Source organism: Schistocerca serialis, chromosome 10 (genome assembly GCF_023864345.2).
Source record: "Schistocerca serialis cubense isolate TAMUIC-IGC-003099 chromosome 10, iqSchSeri2.2, whole genome shotgun sequence".
Lineage (NCBI taxonomy): Eukaryota > Metazoa > Arthropoda > Insecta > Orthoptera > Acrididae > Schistocerca > Schistocerca serialis.
In genome coordinates, this window is record NC_064647.1 from 202,622,507 (window position 1) to 202,642,837 (window position 20,331).

Below are 20,331 nucleotides of genomic sequence, written 5' to 3' on the forward strand. Positions count from 1 at the left end.
TGAAACACCATAATATTTCTCAAGTCAATATCCCTTTTTTTAAAAAAATATTTACTGTCAAAAACAGTCTTGATCACAAATTATTTATTCCGGTGACCAGTTTCGGCCACAACTGTGGTCATCTTCAGACCAATGAGCAAGAACCTCCCTCTGGTGGTAAATCACTACATATACTAATCGTGCAGGAATGACTGAAATATCGTTAGAAATGTTTTTGAATCAGTTTCTGACAATGCGTAGCAATTTTCCGCTAAGATTTACTGTTTGTGGAAAGCTTTAACATAAAAGAGACTTCTAGCTATCAGTAGATAATAGGGCAGAGTGGGTGCCAAGTTTCATACCTATAATTTACGAAGCTGGCTTATTAATGTCGAATAAAAGACTCCTTTTTGTTTTATCTCATTACAAATACAATTTTATTTGTCTTAAAGTATTAACTGGATGATTTGTATGTAGCGTTGTCATAGTAACCGAGATCACTGCGGTAGCCGAGTCTCTCTCCCCATAACCGTTACAGAAAATGAAAAACGAAAAGTACGCCAGGATTACATTCTTACATCAAATATCGTTTACATAGAGATATTGTAATTACCTGTAAAGAATTTTGTTCGAAATCATGTGCATGGAAGTGTAGATACAAGGATGTATCATAAATTTGTGAATATTATTATCGCGTAACCTTTTTTCAAAAATTATTGTGATAATTGGAAATGAAAATGTTTCGTTAAAAATTCTCTTTTATGTTGGTTAAAAGCCATGGCTAATTGTTTCTCAGGGCGCTATCGCCAGAAATATCATACGTATTCCAACGTGAAGACATTACGATGGATTTAAAAAAATGTTCTTTTATGTTCCGCGATAAACCAGCTAAATAAACTGCTTGATTATTTCTTTTTCTGTGAGGCTTGATGCTCCATTATAGCTGGTTATGTGCAATGCCAGCGTATACATTAATAAAAATTATTACTCATAAAACTGTACCTCAGGCCTAAAAAATGAAATGGAAAATATTACAAGACGCCGTTCTGTATTTATTATGATTATTATCTTTAATACTTCTTGCAAGAAATGACTATTAAAAGCGTTTTTATCATTTTATCATTAATGGCGTCGCTACAGCAATTAACTTACACAAAATGGCCAGGACAGCATTTAATTATTACGTAAATGAATCATGGATCAGAGAAGGTACTTTTAACTACCAACAAAAAACTTATTCTACAGTAAATAATTGCATACATATTTGACAAAACTGATAATAACGTTACCGACAACTATATAAATTATTTATAGACCGTGATTTCTGTGCGACCGCCATATAGGACATTAGAACCAACAAGACCAGGAAGACAAAGAAGAAGACAAAGGAACAAAATGTCCTTTTCTTATATTCTACGATACAGAGATAGTAATTATTGCACATCTAAGGGCGCAGAGGGGGCTTCCATTGTTGATGAATAGTGATAAGTTAATTTACGTTACTTTTTTCCGGAAGCTATGCTATATTATTTCACGTCATTCAGTTCATTTTTAAAGATGTTTTCCCTTAATTCCCACACTAACCTTATGCCAACGACTACCCTTATTTCAGCTACTGTCAGTATTTAAAACTACAAAAGTGCGAAAGTTTCGCTCGGCGCTCATGTTTATCTTAAATGAGGTACTCCCTATGAACCTATTGTAAGAACAGCCTTGTGGGTAACGTAATCTCCTTGGGTGACCCCAGAGTTTAGCTTACTGCGTCATTTTACTGCAACTCAAGGTTTTATGTCAACTGTCTGTAGTCATGCCAATTGCTGCACTACGACCAATGCTGCCCAACTCTAAAATAAATAGTAAATAAACTTTGGAAGACGGAACAGTCAGGTGCCTAGCTCCATTGTGTAGGAAGACGACGACATTAATAAAAAGGGTCTAAACCATATTTCTGCTGTCCTAATTTTCCGTTTATGTGTTCAATTGCTTCAAATGGCTCTGAGCACTATGGGACTTAACATCTGAGGTCATCAGTTCCATAGAACTTAGAACTACTTAAACCTAACTAACCTAAGGACATCACACACATCATGCCCGAGGCAGGATTCGAACCTGCGACCGTAGCGGTAGCGCGGTTCCAGACTGTAGCGCCTAGAACCGTTCGCTGAATTGCTTCCTCACGCATAATACGCTGATATAGTATTTCTTGTTAAGGTGGGTAGGTCGTGGGTGATATTTGAGTCCAGCAAGATGGGGGCTTGATCAAAACACTAGATACGTTTCAAATCATTTGTACTCACCCAGACAATATCTTCTGCGTCCGTTGCGGCTCGTCACCATAAATCCGCAGTTCTCTTTGGGACATTTTAACTCTATTTTTCGTATACCTTGAACCATGTAAGCTTTCGGTACTACTACGACTACTTTTTTCAGAGTCGTCAGTCTTCTGGGCCCTGACTGGTTTCATGCGGCCCACCACAAATTCCTCTCCTGTGCCAACCTCTTAATTTCAGAGTACCACTTGTACCGAAGATGTTTGATTATTTGTTGTGCATCTTCCAATCTCTGCTTCCCCCACAGTCTTTACCCTTTACAGCTCCCCTACGTACCATGGAATTTATCTCTGATAATGATCGAAGCAGACGAAATGAATTAAAATTTGTGTTGCGGCCGGGACTCGAACCCGGGTCTTCTTGCTTGCTAGGCAGAAATGCTAACCGTTAACCCGGACCGCAGCACAAATTTTAATTCATTTCGTCTGCTTCAATCATCTAGATAATAAAAAGAGACTTAAATGTCTCAGGGAAACATATAATTATAAGAATTTATCTCTGATATCCTAACACATGTCGTATCATCCTGTCCATTCTTCTTGTCAGTGTTTTCCACACGCTTCTCTCCTCGACGATTCTGTCGAGAACCTCCTCATTGAAACTTCCTGGCAGATTAAAACTGTGTGCCGGACAGACTCGAACTCGGGACCTTTGCCTTTCGCGGGCAAGTGCTCTAACGACTGAGCTACCCAAGCACGACTCACGCCCCGTCCTCACAGCTTTAATTCCGCCAGTACCTCGTCTCCTACCTTCCAAACTTGCCCGCGAAAGTCAAAGGTCCCGAGTTCTAGTCTCGGTCCGGCACACAGTTTTAATCTGCTAAGAAGTTTCATATCAGCGCACACTCCGCTGTAGAGTGAAAATTTCATTCAACCTCCTCATTCCTTATCATTCCACCTAATCATCAACACCTTTCTGTAGCACAATCATCTCCAACGACTCAGTTCTCTATTTTTCCGGTTTTCCCACAGTCCACGATTCACTGCCATACAATGCTGTGCTAGCGAACGGACACTCTCAGAAACTTCTTTCCTCAAATTAAGGACGTGTTTGATACCAGTAGGCTTCTTTTGACCATGACGCCCTCTTTGTCTTTGATAATGTGCTTTTTTACTTCTCCTTGCTCCATACGTCATGGGTTTTTTGCTTCCAATGTAGGAGAATTACTTCACTTCCACCACTTCGTGATCGTCAGTTTCGGTTTCAATTTTATCTGTTATGTCAATTCTACACTCCTGGAAATTGAAATAAGAACACCGTGAATTCATTGTCCCAGGAAGGGGAAACTTTATTGACACATTCCTGGGGTCAGATACATCACATGATCACACTGACAGAACCATAGGCACATAGACACAGGCAACAGAGCATGCACAATGTCGGCACTAGTACAGTGTATATCCACCTTTCGCAGCAATGCAGGCTGCTATTCTCCCATGGAGACGATCGTAGAGATGCTGGATGTAGTCCTGTGGAACGTCTTGCCATGCCATTTCCACCTGGCGCCTCAGTTAGACCAACGTTCGTGCTGGACGTGCAGACCGCGTGAGACGACGCTTCATCCAGACCCAAACATGCTCAATGGGGGACAGATCCGGAGATCTTGCTGGCCAGGGTAGTTGACATAAACCTTCTAGAGCACGTTGGGTGGCACGGGATACATGCGGACGTGCATTGTCCTGTTGGAACAGCAAGTTCCCTTGCCGGTCTAGGAATGGTAGAACGATGGGTTCGATGACGGTTTGGATGTACCGTGCACTATTCAGTTTCCTCTCGACGATCACCAGTGGTGTACGGCCAGTGTAGGAGATCGCTCCCCACACCATGATGCCGGGTGTTGGCCCTGTGTGCCTCGGTCGTATGCAGTCCTGATTGTGGCGCTCACCTGCACGGCGCCAAACACGCATACGACCATCATTGGCACCAAGGCAGAAGCGGCTCTCATCGCTGAAGACGACACGTCTCCATTCGTCCCTCCATTCACGCCTGTCGCGACACCACTGGAGGCGGGCTGCACGATGTTGGGGCGTGAGCGGAAGACGGCCTAACGGTGTGCGGGACCGTAGCCCAGCTTCATGGAGACGGTTGCGAATGGTCCTCGCCGATACCCCAGGAGCAACAGTGTCCCTAATTTGCTGGGAAGTGGCGGTGCGGTCCCCTACGGCACTGCGTAGGATCCTACGGTCTTGGCGTGCATCCGTGCGTCGCTGCGGTCCGGTCCCAGGTCGACGGGCACGTGCACCTTCCGCCGACAACTGGCGACAACATCGATGTACTGTGGAGACCTCACGCCCCACGTGTTGAGCAATTCGGCGGTACGTCCACCCGGCCTCCCGCATGCCCACTATACGCCCTCGCTCAAAGTCCGTCAACTGCACATACGGTTCACGTCCACGCTGTCGCGGCATGCTACCAGTGTTAAAGACTGCGATGGAGCTCCGTATGCCACGGCAAACTGGCTGACACTGACGGCGGCGGTGCACAAATGCTGCGCAGCTAGCGCCATTCGACGGCCAACACCGCGGTTCCTGGTGTGTCCGCTGTGCCGTGCGTGTGATCATTGCTTGTACAGCCCTCTCGCAGTGTCCGGAGCAAGTATGGTGGGTCTGACACACCGGTGTCAATGTGTTCTTGTTTCCATTTCCAGGAGTGTACTAGTCCCCATTACTTTCGCCTTTCTTCGGGTTACATCTCAGGTCATTCACGATGAGCGTTCAGTAAGTAATACAAGACTTTTTTTTGAAAGCAGGTTGGTTTTATTCAGGATTCCAATACATCATGTTATTCCCCACTGTTTTGGTTACAAAACCCTATTTTAGACATAATTTCCGTCCAATGCGGCGGATTTACGCCTCCTTACTGGAAGAGCCTGTATACCGGCATGGTAGAGTTCTACTGGTCGACGTTGGAGCGAACGTTTTGCTACATAAATAACCGCCGCATCATCCACGTACTGCTTTCCTCGGACTGCATGCTCGGCTGGGCCAAACAGATGGAAGAGGGAGATGTGGGCTGCAGGGTGGATGGGGAAGGAGCGTGTCCGCACGTTCCAACATTTCAGGAAACACAACCGGCACACGAGACACTGGACAGGTTTGCGCGACCTTTTCGCGATGATGGCGGACGCCTCTCCCAACGACTCACCGTGCTTTTGGACAGTGCTAGATCTCCGAAGCGAATGTAAATACGTGCAATGCTCCGGTTTTCCGCCAAAAGAAACTCAATGGCAGCGCTCTGTTCGGAATGGCCCCCCGTTATAGACGCCATTTTGGAGACGACGTATAGCGCCGCCTCCTACAGGAATTTCATGAAACTACAGAGGCTGATGCGGGAATGTTCCACGATGTCCAGCAACAAATTGCGCAATCTTCCAACCGAGATTGGCATTACTTATTGAACGCACCTCGTATAACGGTTTCGTTATTACCGATTGAGGTACGGAACTACGTTCAAGCTCATAAATTAAGGATAGTGCTGATATATGGTGAAACAACGCTGTGGAGGGCGGTTTGCGGCTTTAAATCACCTCGTGGGATGACCATGCAGTGCATTTGACCTGCGGTCGTCGCACGGTGGCGCTGGCAGCAGTCCACATACACAGAGGTGTGTTGGTGCATGTCGGAGTACGGTGCAGCGAGTAAGTGTGCAAACGTTTTCAGACGTGCTAATGGTGACTGTGTGTTGAAAATGGCTCAAAGAACACAAACTGATATGACGTTATGAGGGGTAGAATACTAGGGCGACCGGAGGATGGTCAAACACAGCAGGTCGTAGCACGGGCCTTCCGTGTGCCACAAACTGTGATCTCAAGATTATAGCAACGATTCCAGCAGACAGGAAACGTGTCCAGGCGCTACAGTACGGGACGTCCACGGTGTACAACACCACAAGAAGACCGATATCTCACCATCAGTGCCCGCAGACGGCCACGGAGTACTGTAGGTAGCCTTGCTCGGGACCTTACCGCAGCCACTGGAACAGTTGTCTCCAGACACACAGACGACAGAACAGACATGATTTATTCACCCAGAGACCTAAAAGATGCATTCCACTGACCCCTGGTCACAAGAGAGCCCGTAAAGGCTGGTGTCAAGAACACAGTACATGGTCATTGGAACAGTGGTCCCAGGTTATATTCACCGACGAGACCAGGTATAATCTGAACTGTGATTCTCGCCGGGTTTTCATCTGGCGTGAACGAGGAACCAGATACCAACCCCTTAATATCTTTGAAAGGACCTGTATGGAGGTGGTGGTTTGTTGGTGTGGGGTGGGATTATGACTGGTGCACGTACACCCCTGCATGTCTTTGACAGAGGAACTAACAGGTCAGGTGTATCGGGGTGTCATTTTACACCAGTATGTCCCCCTTTTCAAGAGTGCAGTGGGTCCCACTTTCCTCCTGATGGATGATAACGCACGGCCCCACCGAGCTCCCATCGTGGAGGAGTACCTTGAAACAGAAGATACCAGGCGAATGGAGCGGCCTGCCTGTTCTCCAGACCTAAACCCCATCGAGTACGTTTGGGATAATCTAGGTCGACGTATCGTTGCACGTCTTCAAACCCCTACGACACTTCAGGAGCTCCGACAGGCACTGGTGCAATAATGGGAGGCTATACCCCAGCAGCTGCTCGACCACCTGATCCAGAGTATGCCAACCCGTTGTGCGGCCTGTGTACGTGTGCATGGTGATCATATCCCGTACTGATGTCGCAGGACACAGTGGCGTTTTGTTGCACATGTGTTTCGGGAAAGTTTTCTCAGCTCATCACCAATACCGTGGACTTACAGATCTGTGTTGTGAGTGTTCCCTATGTGCCTTGCTATTAGCGGCAGTTCTGTCCAGTGCCACGTTGTGTGGCACCACATTCTGCAATTATCCTTAATTTACGAGCATGGGTGTACAAAAAGGTGCCATATACAGGGTGTTTCAAAAATGACCGGTATATTTGAAACGGCAATAAAAACTAAACGAGCAGCGATAGAAATACACCGTTTGTTGCAATATGCTTGGGATAATAGTACATTTTCAGGCGGACAAACTTTCGAAATTACAGTAGTTACAATTTTCAACAACAGATGGCGCTGCAAGTGATGTGAAAGATATAGAAGACAACGCAGTCTGTGGGTGCGTCATTCTGTACGTTGTCTTTCTGCTGTAAGCGTGTGCTGTTCACAACGTGCAAGTGTGCTGTAGACAACATGGTTTATTCCTTAGAACAGAGGATTTTTCTGGTGTTGGAATTCCACCGCCTAGAGCACAGTGTTGTTGCAACAAGACGAAGTTTTCAACGTAGGTTCAATGTAACCAAAGGACCGAAAAGCGATACAATAAAGGATCTGTTTGAAAAATTTCAACGGACTGGGAACGGGACGGATGAACGTGCTGGAAAGGTAGGGCGACCGCGTACGGCAACCACAGAGGGCAACGCGCAGCTAGTGCAGCAGGTGATCCAACAGCGGCCTCAGGTTTCCGTTCGCCGTGTTGCAGCTGCGGTCCAAATGACGCCAACGTCCACGTATCGTCTCATGCGCCAGAGTTTACACCTCTACCCATACAAAATTCAAACGCGGCAACCCCTCAGCGCCGCTACCATTGCTGCACGAGAGACATTCGCTAACGATATAGTGCACAGGATTGATGACGGCGATATGCATGTGGGCAGCATTTGGTTTACTGACGAAGCTTATTTTTACCTGGACGGCTTCGTCAATAAACAGAACTGGCGCATATGGGGAACCGAAAAGCCCCATGTTGCAGTCCCATCGTCCCTGCATCCTCAAAAAGTACTGGTCTGGGCCGCCATTTCTTCCAAAGGAATCATTGGCCCATTTTTCAGATCCGAAACGATTACTGCATCACGCTAACTGGGCATTCTTCGTGAATTTGTGGCGGTACAAACTGCCTTAGACGACACTGCGAACACCTCGTGGTTTATGCAAGATGGTGCCCAGCCACATCGCACGGCCGACGTCTTTAATTTCCTGAATGAATATTTAGATGATCGTGTGATTGCTTTGGGCTATCCGAAACATACAGGAGGCGGCGTGGATTGGCCTCCCTAATCGCCAGACATGAACCCCTGTGACTTCTTTCTGTGGGGACACTTGAAAGACCAGGTGTACCGCCAGAATCCAGAAACAATTGAACAGCTGAAGCAGTACATCTCATCTGCATGTGAAGCCATTCCGCCAGACACGTTGTCAAAGGTTTCGGGTAATTTCATTCAGAGACTACGCCATATTATTGCTACGCATGGTGGATATGTGGAAAATATCATACTATAGAGTTTTCACAGACCGCAGCGCCATCTGTTGTTGAAAATTGTAACTACTGTAATTTCGAAAGTTTGTCCGGCTGAAAATGTACTGTTGTCCCAAGCATATTGCAACAAACGGCGTATTTATATCGCTGCTCGTTTAGTTTTTATTGCCGTTTCAAATATACCGGTCATTTTTGAAACACCCTGTAAGAGCCACCATAATGATACGCCGTATACTGCCTTCTAAACCTGATGCAGGAACAGAACGAGCTAAGTTGCACGTGGGAGCCCCTTGCATGACGCGTTTGTGTCCAATCGCGCAAAGAACGTGCACTGCCGGTGACGCCCGTACGGGTGGCAAACGGCGAGGGGTTGAAGCGGCGACAAAGCAGGAGCGTGCTGCCGCGTCGAAATAGCCGACGAGCATTTGCGCCAAGCTGTCGCCATCATTGCGGTGTTCCTGGAAGCCATTCTCTGCGTCGCCTCGTTCCGCACAACACTTCCCACGAAACACCGCTCCATGTTAACGGCGTTCTGCGTACACGCTCTTGGAGCGGGGCTTTGAACAGGAAAGGGGGGGGGGGGAGTGAAAGGGGGGGGAGTGAGGACAGGGAACGGGACGGAATCATTGCTCGGGAGCTGTAATACAGGGTGCATCAAAAGGAATCATACTATTTAAAAGAAATAATAACTATTATGTTATTTGATACGTTTGCGTGGCCCGCATCTCGTGGTCGTGCGGTAGCGTTCTCGCTTCCCACGCCCGGGTTCCCGGGTTCGATTCCCGGCGGGGTCAGGGATTTTCTCTGCCTCGTGATGGCTGGGTGTTGTGTGCTGTCCTTAGGTTAGTTAGGTTTAAGTAGTTCTAAGTTCTAGGGGACTTATGACCACAGCAGTTGAGTCCCATAGTGCTCAGAGCCATTTGAACCATTTTGAACATTTGCGTGAACAGTTGGAAAGAGCAAACTCTCGAGGTTTATATACTTCCCGCTAGATAACAGCAGTGTGCGCCCACTTCAGCTCTACGCTACTGGCCATTAAAATTGCTACACCACGAAGATGACGGGCTACAGACGCGAAATTTAATCGACAGGAAGATGATGCTGTGATATGCAAATGATTAGCTATTCAGAGCATTCACACAATGTTGGCGCCGGTGGCGACACGTACAACGTGCTGACATGACGAAAGTTTCCAACCGATTTCTCACACACAAACAGCAGTTGACCGGCGTTGCCTGGTGAAACGTTGTTGTGATGCCTCGTGTAAGGAGGAGAAATGCGTACCATCACGCTTCCGACGTTAATAAACGTCGGATTGTAGCCTATCGCGATTTCGGTTTATCGTATCGCGACATTGCTGCTCGCGTTGGTCGAGATCCATTGACTGTTAGCAGAATATGGAATCGGTGGTTTCAGGAGAGTAATACGGAACGGCGTGCTGGATTCCAACGGCCTCGTATCACTAGCAGTCGAGATGACAGGCATCTTATCCGCATGGCTGTATCGGATCGTGCAGCCACGTCTCGATCCCTGAGTAAACAGATGGAGGCGTTTGCAAGACAACAACCATCTGCACGAACAGTTCGATGACGTTTGCAGCAGCACGGACTATCAGCTCGGAGACCATGGCTGCGGTTACCCTTGACGCTGCGTCACAGACAGGAGCGCCTGCGATGGTGTACTCAACGACGTACCTGGGTGCACGAATGGCAAAACGTCATTTTTTCGGATGAATCGAGGTTCTGTTTACAGCATCATGATGGTCGCATCCGTGTTTGGCGACATCGCGGTGAACGCACATTGGAAGCGTGTATTCGTCGTCGCCATACTGGTGTTCAAATGGTTCAAATAGCTCTGAGCACTATGGGACTTAACAGCTATGGTCATCAGTCCCCTAGAACTTAGAAATACTTGAACCTAACTAACCTAAGGACATCACACAACACCCAGTCATCACGAGGCAGAGACATACTGGTGTATCACCCGACGTGATGGTATGGGGTGCCATTGGTTACACGTCTCGGTTGTCTCTTGTTCGCATTAACGGCACATTGAATAGTGGTCGCTACATTTTAGATGAGTTACGACCCGTGGCTCTACCCTTCATTCGATCCCTGCGAAACCCTACATTTCAGCAGGATAATGTAGGACCGCATGTTGCAGGTCCTGTACGGGCCTTTCTGGATACAGAAAATGTTCGACTGCTGCCCTGACCAGCACATTCTCCAGATCTCTTACCAACTGAAAATCTCTAGTCAATGGTGGCCGAGCAACTGGCTCGTCACAATACGCCAGTCACTACTCTTGTCGAACTGTGGTACCGTATTGAAGCTGCATGGGCAGCTGTACCTGTACACGCCATCCAAACTCTGTTTGACTCAATGCACAGGCGTATCAAGGCTGTTATTACGGTCAGAGGTGGTTGTTCTGGGTACTCATTTCTCAGGATCTATGCACCCAAAGTGCGTGAAAATGTAATCACATGTCAGTTGTAGAGTAATATATTTGTCCAATGAATTCCCGTTTATCGTCTGTATTTCTTCTTGGTGTAGCAATTTTAATGGCCAGTAGTGTAAAATCGACTTGGGCTTCCATCGCGACCAGGTGATTAATTTGTTTTCAAATCTTTAGGCTGCTTCTCTACGCCATTCTCATTGCAGTTGTTTTGGCACCTACTAATCTGCAAAAAATGCAAGAATTAAGCCTCCGAACCATCATCAATAATTATATGTAATATTTAAAACCAAATGTTTCTTGGCCGGAAGCCTTAGACAGGCATCCTGCAATAGGGGCTTGGTTGCCGTAACCGTTAGTAATACAGACTATGGAACATAAGCAAGAATAGTGGTCCAGTGATGGAACCTTGTGGGAGACACGCCACGTGACGGGTTGTCAGTAGAAAGAACGTAGCGAGTTCTTGGAAGTGGACGGGCGAGATTGGCTGCGGTTTTGGACGCTTCACTGAGCCGTATCTGTCCTCTCGCTGTGAGTGTGTGTGTGTGTGTGTGTGTGTGTGTGTGTGTGTGTGTGTGTGTTGGTGTGTGTGTGTGTGGGTGTGTGTGCCCGTACTCAGTTCCCACCCCCTCCCAACACACACACACACAATCACACACACATACAGAAAGGGAGGGAGGGAGAGAGAGAGGGAAAGCGAGCACGCGCTAGGTGGTCAGAGAGAGAGAGAGAGAGAGAGAGAGAGAGAGAGAGAGAGAGCACGCGCTAGGTGGTCAGAGAGAGAGAGAGAGAGAGAGAGAGAGAGAGAGAGAGAGCACGCGCTAGGTGGTGCTGGCTCGCCAGTTGGCAGTTCGCCCACTCGGACGGCGACTACGCACGCCCACTGTATGGCGATGCGACTCGGCCAGACACACATTCTCCTGCGCGTGCCAACACACACACGTGTTATACATATGCTGTCTTTTCCAAGCGTACGGAAACGTCACCTACGGCAACTAACTGCCCAGTATCTATGACACGCATCTGCATCTTTAAGCTCTCCTCACATCAGGGTGCGAAAGTTACGCAGACTGTTGTAAGGTTGCAGTAACACTGCTTAAATCATTTACTGATTATTACGACAGCTGTTTCGGAAGATTTCCAAGTACGTCTACGTTGTCCTGACGTATACGGCCCCCGCGAACACGCGGAAGTGCCGCAACATGACCTGGCATGGACTCGACCAATGTCTGAAGTAGTGCTGCAGGGGATTAAAACCATGAGTCCTGTAGGGCTGTCCATAAATTTGTAACAGTTCGAGGGGGAGGAGATCTTTTCTGAACAGCACCTTGCAAGGCATCCCAGATATCTCAATAATGTTTATGTCTGGTGAATCTTGTGGACAGCGAAAGTGTTTAAACACTTAAGAGTGTTCGTGGAGCCACTCTGTAGCAATTCCGGACGTGTAGGGTGTCGCCTTGTCCTCCTGGAATTGCCCAAGTCCGTCGGAATGCACATTGGACATGAATGGGTACAGGTACGTATGTGTCATCTGTCTGAGAAGTACCTAGACTTATCAGGGGTCCCATATCACTCCAACTGCACACGCCCCACACCATTACAGAGCCTCCACCTGCTTGAACTGTCCTCTGCTAACATGCAGCGACCACGGATTCATGAGGTTGTCTCCATACCGTACACGTCCATCCACTCGACACAATTTGAAATTAGGCTCGTCCGACCAGACAACATGTTTCCAGTCATTAAAAATCCAATGTCGGTGTTGACGGGCCCAGGTGAAGCGTAAACCTTTGTCTAGTGGAGTCATCAAGGGTACACGAGTGGGCCTTTGGCTCTGAAAGCCCATATCGATGATGTTTGGCGGAAAGGTTCGCACGCTGACACTTGTTGATGGCCCATGCCCGCCCCCGGTAACTGCGTGGTCAGTTCGACAGAACGTCAATCCTAAGCGCCCGGGTTCGATTTCCGGCTGGGTTGGAGATTTTCTCCGCTCAGGAACTGGGTGTTTGTGTTGTCCTAATCATCATCTTTTCATCCCCATCGACGCTCAAGTCGCCGGAGTGGCGTCAGATCGAAAGACTTGCACCTGGCGAACGGTCTACCCGACGGGAGGCCCTAGTCACACGACATTTACATTTAGCCCTGAAATCTGCAGCAATTGGCGGAAGGGTTACACTTCTGTCACGTTGAACGATTCTCTTCAGTCGCCGTTGGTCCGGCTCTTGCAGGATCTTTTTCCGACCGCAGCGATGTCGGAGATTTGATGTTTTACAGGATTCCTGACGTTCACGGTATACTCGCGAATTGGTCGTACGGGAAAATCCCCACTTCATCGCTACCTCGGAGATGCTGTGTCCCATCGCTCGTGCGCCGACTATAACACCACGTTCAGACTCTTGATAACCTGTCATTGTAGGAGCAGGAACCTCTCGTTCTCTCGACACGCTTTGTATACCCTCCACTCCCTGAGCTGGCACCTGGCGACTGTGAGTGGTTATTGCACGTTGACGACGTACACAGGCGGTGGTCACATTAATGTTGATGCAGTCACTAGTTTTAGCACGACCTTTTTTCAGTGTGTTTTATTAAGTCGCTTTCTTGTCTGTCAGTGCAGTACAAATTTTGCGGATGATTTTAAACTAACTTGCCAATAAGCTAAGGGACTGAAATTAATATTGGACAAGAATTCAATATTAACTTGTTTTATTGTTGGTTTGTTTGGAAAACGTGGCAGTAGATGTGACAAATTATGATACCACCTGACAGCTCCATTGCCCTGCAGGACTGATGTGTGAGTAGTATTGGAATGCTTTCCAGGTGCCATGGAGCGAACAGACACACTGAACAGGGGAGGGGGAGGGGTAAGTGAAGATGAGCAGAGAGAGAGAAACAGGGAGGGAGGGGGGGGGGGAAGAGGAGGAGATTTGTGAATTATATGTGACATAACCAAACACAGGCAAAGTCATCAGTAAAAAGGTAATATACTTGTTGTTGTTGTGGTCTTCAGCCCTGAGACTGGTTTCATGCAGCTCTCCATGCTACTCTATCCTGTGCAAGCTTCTTCATCTCCCAGTACCTACTGCAGCCCACATCCTTTTGAATCTGCTTGGTGTATTCATCTCTTGGTCCCCCTCTACGATTTTTACCCTCCACGCTGCCCTCCAATACTAAATTGGTATTCCCTTGATGCCTGAGATCATGCCGTAAAACCCGATCCCTTCTTCTAATGAAGTTGTGCCACAAACTCCTCTTCTCCCCAATCCTATTCAATACCTCCTCATTAGTTATGTCATCTACCCATCTATTCTTCAACATTCTTCTGTAGCACCACATTTTGAAAGCTTCTATTATCTTCTTATCCAAACTATTTATCATCCATGTTTCACCTTCATACGTTGCTACACCCCATACAAATAGTTTTAGAAACGACTTCTTGACACTTAAATCTATACTCGATGTTAACAAATTTCTCTTCTTCAGAAACGCTTTCCCTGCCATAGCCAGTCTACATTTTATATCCTCTTTACTTCGAACATCATCACTTATTTTGCTCCCCAAATAGCAAAACTCCTTTACTACTTGAGGTGTTTCATTTCCTAATCTAATTCCCTCAGCTTCACCCGATTTAATTCGACTACATTCCATTATCCTCGTTTTGCTTTTGTAGATGTTCGTCTTACATTCTCCTTTCGAGGCACTGTCATTCCATTCAACTGCTCTTCCAAGTCCTTTGCTGTCTCTGACAGAATTACAATGTCATCATCGAACCTCAAAGTTTTTATTTCTTCTCCATGGATTTTAATACCTACTGTGAATTTTTCTTTTGTTTCCTTTACTGCTTGTTCAATATACGGATTGAATATCATCGGGGAAAGGCTACAACCCTGTCTCACTCCCTTCCCAACCACTGCTTCCCTTTCGTGTCCCTCAACTCTTATAACTGCCATCTGGCTTCTGTACAAATTGTAAATACCCTTTCGCTCGCTGTGTTTTACCCCTGCCACCTTTACAATGTGAAAGAGAGTATTCCAGTCAACATTGTCAAAAGTTTTCTCTAAGTCTACAAATGCCAGAAACGTAGGTTTGCCTTTCCTTACTGTATCTTCTAAGATGAGTCATAGGGTCAGAATTGCCTCACGTGTTTATTGGAACACGTGAGGTGATATACACTCCTGGAAATTGAAATAAGAACACCGTGAATTCATTGTCCCAGGAAGGGGAAACTTTATTGACACATTCCTGGGGTCAGATACATCACATGATCACACTGACAGAACCACAGGCACATAGACACAGGCAACAGAGCATGCACAATGTCGGCACTAGTACAGTGTATATCCACCTTTCGCAGCAATGCAGGCTGCTATTCTCCCATGGAGACGATCGTAGAGATGCTGGATGTAGTCCTGTGGAACGGCTTGCCATGCCATTTCCACCTGGCGCCTCAGTTGGACCAGCGTTCGTGCTGGACGTGCAGACCGCGTGAGACGACGCTTCATCCAGTCCCAAACATGCTCAATGGGAGACAGATCCGGAGATCTTGCTGGCCAGGGTAGTTGACTTACACCTTCTAGAGCACGTTGGGTGGCACGGGATACATGCGGACGTGCGTTGTCCTGTTGGAACAGCAAGTTCCCTTGCCGGTCTAGGAATGGTAGAACGATGGGTTCGATGACGGTTTGGATGTACCGTGCACTATTCAGTGTCCCCTCGACGATCACCAGTGGTGTACGGCCAGTGTAGGAGATCGCTCCCCACACCATGATGCCGGGTGTTGGCCCTGTGTGCCTCGGTCGTATGCAGTCCTGATTGTGGCGCTCACCTGCACGGCGCCAAACACGCATACGACCATCATTGGCACCAAGGCAGAAGCGACTCACATCGCTGAAGACGACACGTCTCCATTCGTCCCTCCATTCACGCCTGTCGCGACACCACCGGAGGCGGGCTGCACGATGTTGGGGCGTGAGCGGAAGACGGCCTAACGGTGTGCGGGACCGTAGCCCAGCTTCATGGAGACGGTTGCGAATGGTCCTCGCCGATACCCCAGGATCAACAGTGTCCCTAATTTGCTGGGAAGTGGCGGTGCGGTCCCCTACGGCACTGCGTAGGATCCTACGGTCTTGGCATGCATCCGTGCGTCGCTGCGGTCCGGTCCCAGGTCGACGGGCACGTGCACCTTCCGCCGACCACTGGCGACAACATCGATGTACTGTGGAGACCTCACGCCCGACGTGTTGAGCAATTCGTCGGTACGTCCACCCGGCCTCCCGCATGCCCACTATACGCCCTCGCTCAAAGTCCGTCAACTGCACATACGGTTCACGTCCACGCTGTCGCGGCATGCTACCAGTGTTAAAGACTGCGATGGAGCTCCTGCGATGGAGCTCCGTATGCCACGGCAAACTGGCGGACACTGACGGCGGCGGTGCACAAATGCTGCGCAGCTAGCGCCATTCGACGGCCAACACCGCGGTTCCTGGTGTGTCCGCTGTGCCGTGCGTGTGATCATTGCTTGTACAGCCCTCTCGCAGTGTCCGGAGCAAGTATGGTGGGTCTGACACACCGGTGTCAATGTGTTCTTTTTTCCATTTCCAGGAGTGTATATAAATCATTATTTAAATGGAACATGTGCTCTCACCAATCTTTTTTTTTTAATCCGTTGGAAAGTTCCACACGCACGAGCCTAAAAAGTAGAAAATAATTAAATAAAACTAAATTTTAAGTCGAACCAAAAATTATTAATTTCTTGGTGCCCCATGCAGGTTCCGAGCCCCTCACAGACACTCCTGCAAATCTTGCTTGTCAATTTTTATTAGCTGTGACAATACTTGTATGATTTATAACCAAAAAAGTTCGTCGCAAGCACCACACACAATGATTGCGACCAATGTGAAGTATTGATGCATCAGTTAAATATTGCATGCGCCGTACGTTTTTCGTTATAAATCTTACGAGTGTTGTAATAGCTACACTACTGGCCATTAAAATTGCTACACGAAGAAGAAATGCACATGATAAACGGGTATTCATTGGAAAAATATATAATACTAAAACTGACATGTGATTACATTTTCACACAATTTGGGTGCATAGATCCTGAGAAATGAGTACCCAGAACAGTCACCTCTGACCGTAATAACGGCCTTGATACGCCTGGGCATTGAGTCAAACAGAGCTTGGATGGCGTGTACAGGTACAGCTGCCCATGCAGCTTCAACACGATACCATAGTTCATCAAGAGTAGTGACTGGCGTATTGTGACGAGCCAGTTGCTCGGCCACCATTGACCAGACGTTTTCAATTGGTGTGAGATCTGGAGAATGTGCTGGCCAGGGCAGCAGTCGAACATTTTCTGTATCCAGAAAGGCCCGTACAGGACCTGCAACATGCGGTCCTACATTATCCTGCTGAAATGTAGGGTTTCGCAGGGATCGAATGAAGGGTAGAGCCACGGGTCGTAAAACATCTGAAATGTAACGTCTACTGTTCAAAGTGCCGTCAATGCGAACAAGAGGTCACCGAGACGTGTAAGCAATGGCACCACATACCATCACGCCGGGTGATACGCCAGTATGGCGATGACGAATACACGCTTCCAATGTGCGTTCACCGCGATGTCGCCAAACACGGATGCGACCATCATGATGCTGCAGACAGAACCTGGATTCATCCGAGAAAATGACGTTTTGCCATTCGTGCACCCAGGTTCGTCGTCGAGTACACCATCGCAGGCGCTCCTGTCTGTGACGCAGCGTCAAGGGTAACCGTAGCCACGGTCTCCGAGCTGCTGCAAACGTCGTCGAACTGTTCGTGCAGATGGTTGTTGTGCTGCAAACGTCATCTGCTGACTCAGGGATCTAGACGTGGCTGCACGATCCGTTACAGTCATGCGGATAAGATGCCTGTCATCTCGACTGCTAGTGATACGACGCCGCTGGGATCCAGCACGGCGTTCCGTATTACTCTCCTGAACCCACTGATTCCATATTCTGCTAACAGTCATTGGATCTCGACCAACGCGAGCAGCAATGTCGCGATACGATAAACCGCAATCGCGATAGACTACAATCCGACTTTTATCAAAGTCGGAAACGTGATGGTACGCATTTCTCCTCCTTACACGAGGCATCACAATAACGTTTCACCAGCAACGCCGTTCAACTGCTGTTTGTGTGTGAGAAATCGGTTGGAAACTTTCCTCATGTCATCACGTTGTAGGTGTCGCCACCGGCGCCAACCTTGTGTGAATGCACTGAAAAGCTAATCATTTGCATAGCACAGCAGCATCTTCTTGCTGTCGGTTAAATTTCGTGTCTGTAGCATGTCATCTACGTGGTGTAGCAATTTTAATGGCCAGTAGTGTATTAAAAAATTTACAACCAGAAATTTTCAAGAACATCTGTATCGGATTGGGAATCTGTAATGGTGGTAGGAGAAATGAGTTTGATTTAAAATTGAGTTGCATTGAACATTTTTATTTATACTATTATTTATGACATTCTTGCCGCCTCGTTTTACCACGTGCTAGTTAGCTAGTGAAATATAGGACGTTGGTATTTAAAGTGGATACGGTTTGCTTTTCGAGTTCTGTCCGACTGTGGGTTGGCGAGAGACGGCACACACACGGACCCCCCTGTGTTTACACTGGTCGCCGGTTTGTTGGCAGTGCGCTCTATGAGTATCGCCTGTCGAGAGACGGCTAGCAGGTGCCACGGCTGTGTTCCCAATATCCGGGGCGGCCATCGTCACGGCGTTGCTGGCGCAGATCTCTGTCCACTTCCTTACTCTGAAAACCACTGTAATAGCGGTTGTTGCCGTTTCTTTGCGTTGCATTCGCGTGTGGAGAGCGGCAAATACTGGTCTATATCGAGCGAGTTTCTGAATCCCTTTTTAAAAGCAGCGGCTGGTCCCGGCGGAGGTTCGAGTCCTCCCTCGGGCATGGGTGTGTGTGTTTGTCCTTAGGATAATTTAGGTTAAGTAGTGTGTAAGCTTACGGACTGATGACCTTAGCAGTTAAGTCCCATAAGATTTCACACACATTTGAAGGTTTGAACATTCAAAAGCAATCGCGGCGCGTGTTTTTTAAATGCCCAGCTGTCACGTTACCGTCAAATAGAAAGCCTTGTCTAAAATTTCTCGTTATTTGATTCTGCCGTGGTGGAACTGAAGCCGATATATAGAGATTTTTCAGATTCTGAACTCTGCAAAAATGTGTGCTTGCAAATCGCAGAATCTAGAAATGGTTCAAATGGCTCTAAGCACTATGGGACTTCTTATCTGAGGTCATCAGTCCCCTAGACTCAGAACTACTTGAACCTAGCGAACCTAAGGACAGCACACACATTCACGCCCGAGGCAGGATTCGAACCTGCGACGGCAGCAGCAGCACGGTTCCGGACCGAAGCGCCTAGAACGGCTCGGTTACTGCGGCCGGCGCAGAATCTAGACCGAAGTTTCAGTAGTTGCATTTGGGAGCACTTTCCAAAAACTGTTTTTATTTGCATATCGCCTTTTAAAGTTAATGCGATCGATCCCACAATTTGATTCAACTGTGGAGTAACAAGCAGATTTAACAATCGTGCGCAGACTAGGCATCAAATCTGGGAATAACATAAAAAGTGGGGTACTGCGGATGGACGGGCAACGTGTTGCTGAAGCTGAAAAAGCTTCTGATAGCATGACAAAGGAGACCAGAATAACGAAGAAAAGAAAGAAAACTAAAGAAGACGAAAAGGACACTCAGATTCAACAAAATTATGAAGCTGGAAGGTTTTGACATGTTACTATTAGAGAAGAAAACCACGTGTAAATTTTTGTTTCAATTTCACGTAAACAACATTTTTGCATACTTAGCTATCATTATCTCATCCAGTATTAAAGCTAGCAAAACAAAATTTTTGATGAAGAAAATCACGTGCAAATTTTTGTTTCAATTTCACGTAAACAACGTGTTTCCATACTTAGTTATCATTATCTCATCCAGTATTAAAGCTAGCAAAACAACATTTTTTGATGAAGAATTATACAGTCCTTGCCTACGAAGCGAAGCAGATCATTCAACAATATATTAAATATTTTAAAATAGAGCAGGCCATATGTTCTTAAATTATTAGGAAAAAAAACTGACTTCTAAAAACCATTATTTTTAAATATACAAAACTAGCCGCTCGGTCTGTGGCCGCTTTGTCATGGTTCGCGCGGCTTCCCCCCGTCGGAGGCTCGAGTCCTCCCTCGGGCATGGGTGTATGTGTTGTCCTCAGCGTAAGTTAGGCTACGTTAGATTAAGTAGTGTGTGAG

The 20,331-nt window shown here is 47.2% G+C and overlaps 1 protein-coding gene across 3 annotated transcripts in view; it reads left to right on the forward strand.

The window, feature by feature from the left end:
* The window catches only part of LOC126425318 (interference hedgehog), a 602,807-nt gene that overhangs the window by 64,631 nt on the left and 517,845 nt on the right, over window positions 1–20,331 (forward strand). The gene's annotated exons all lie outside the window — the stretch shown is intronic.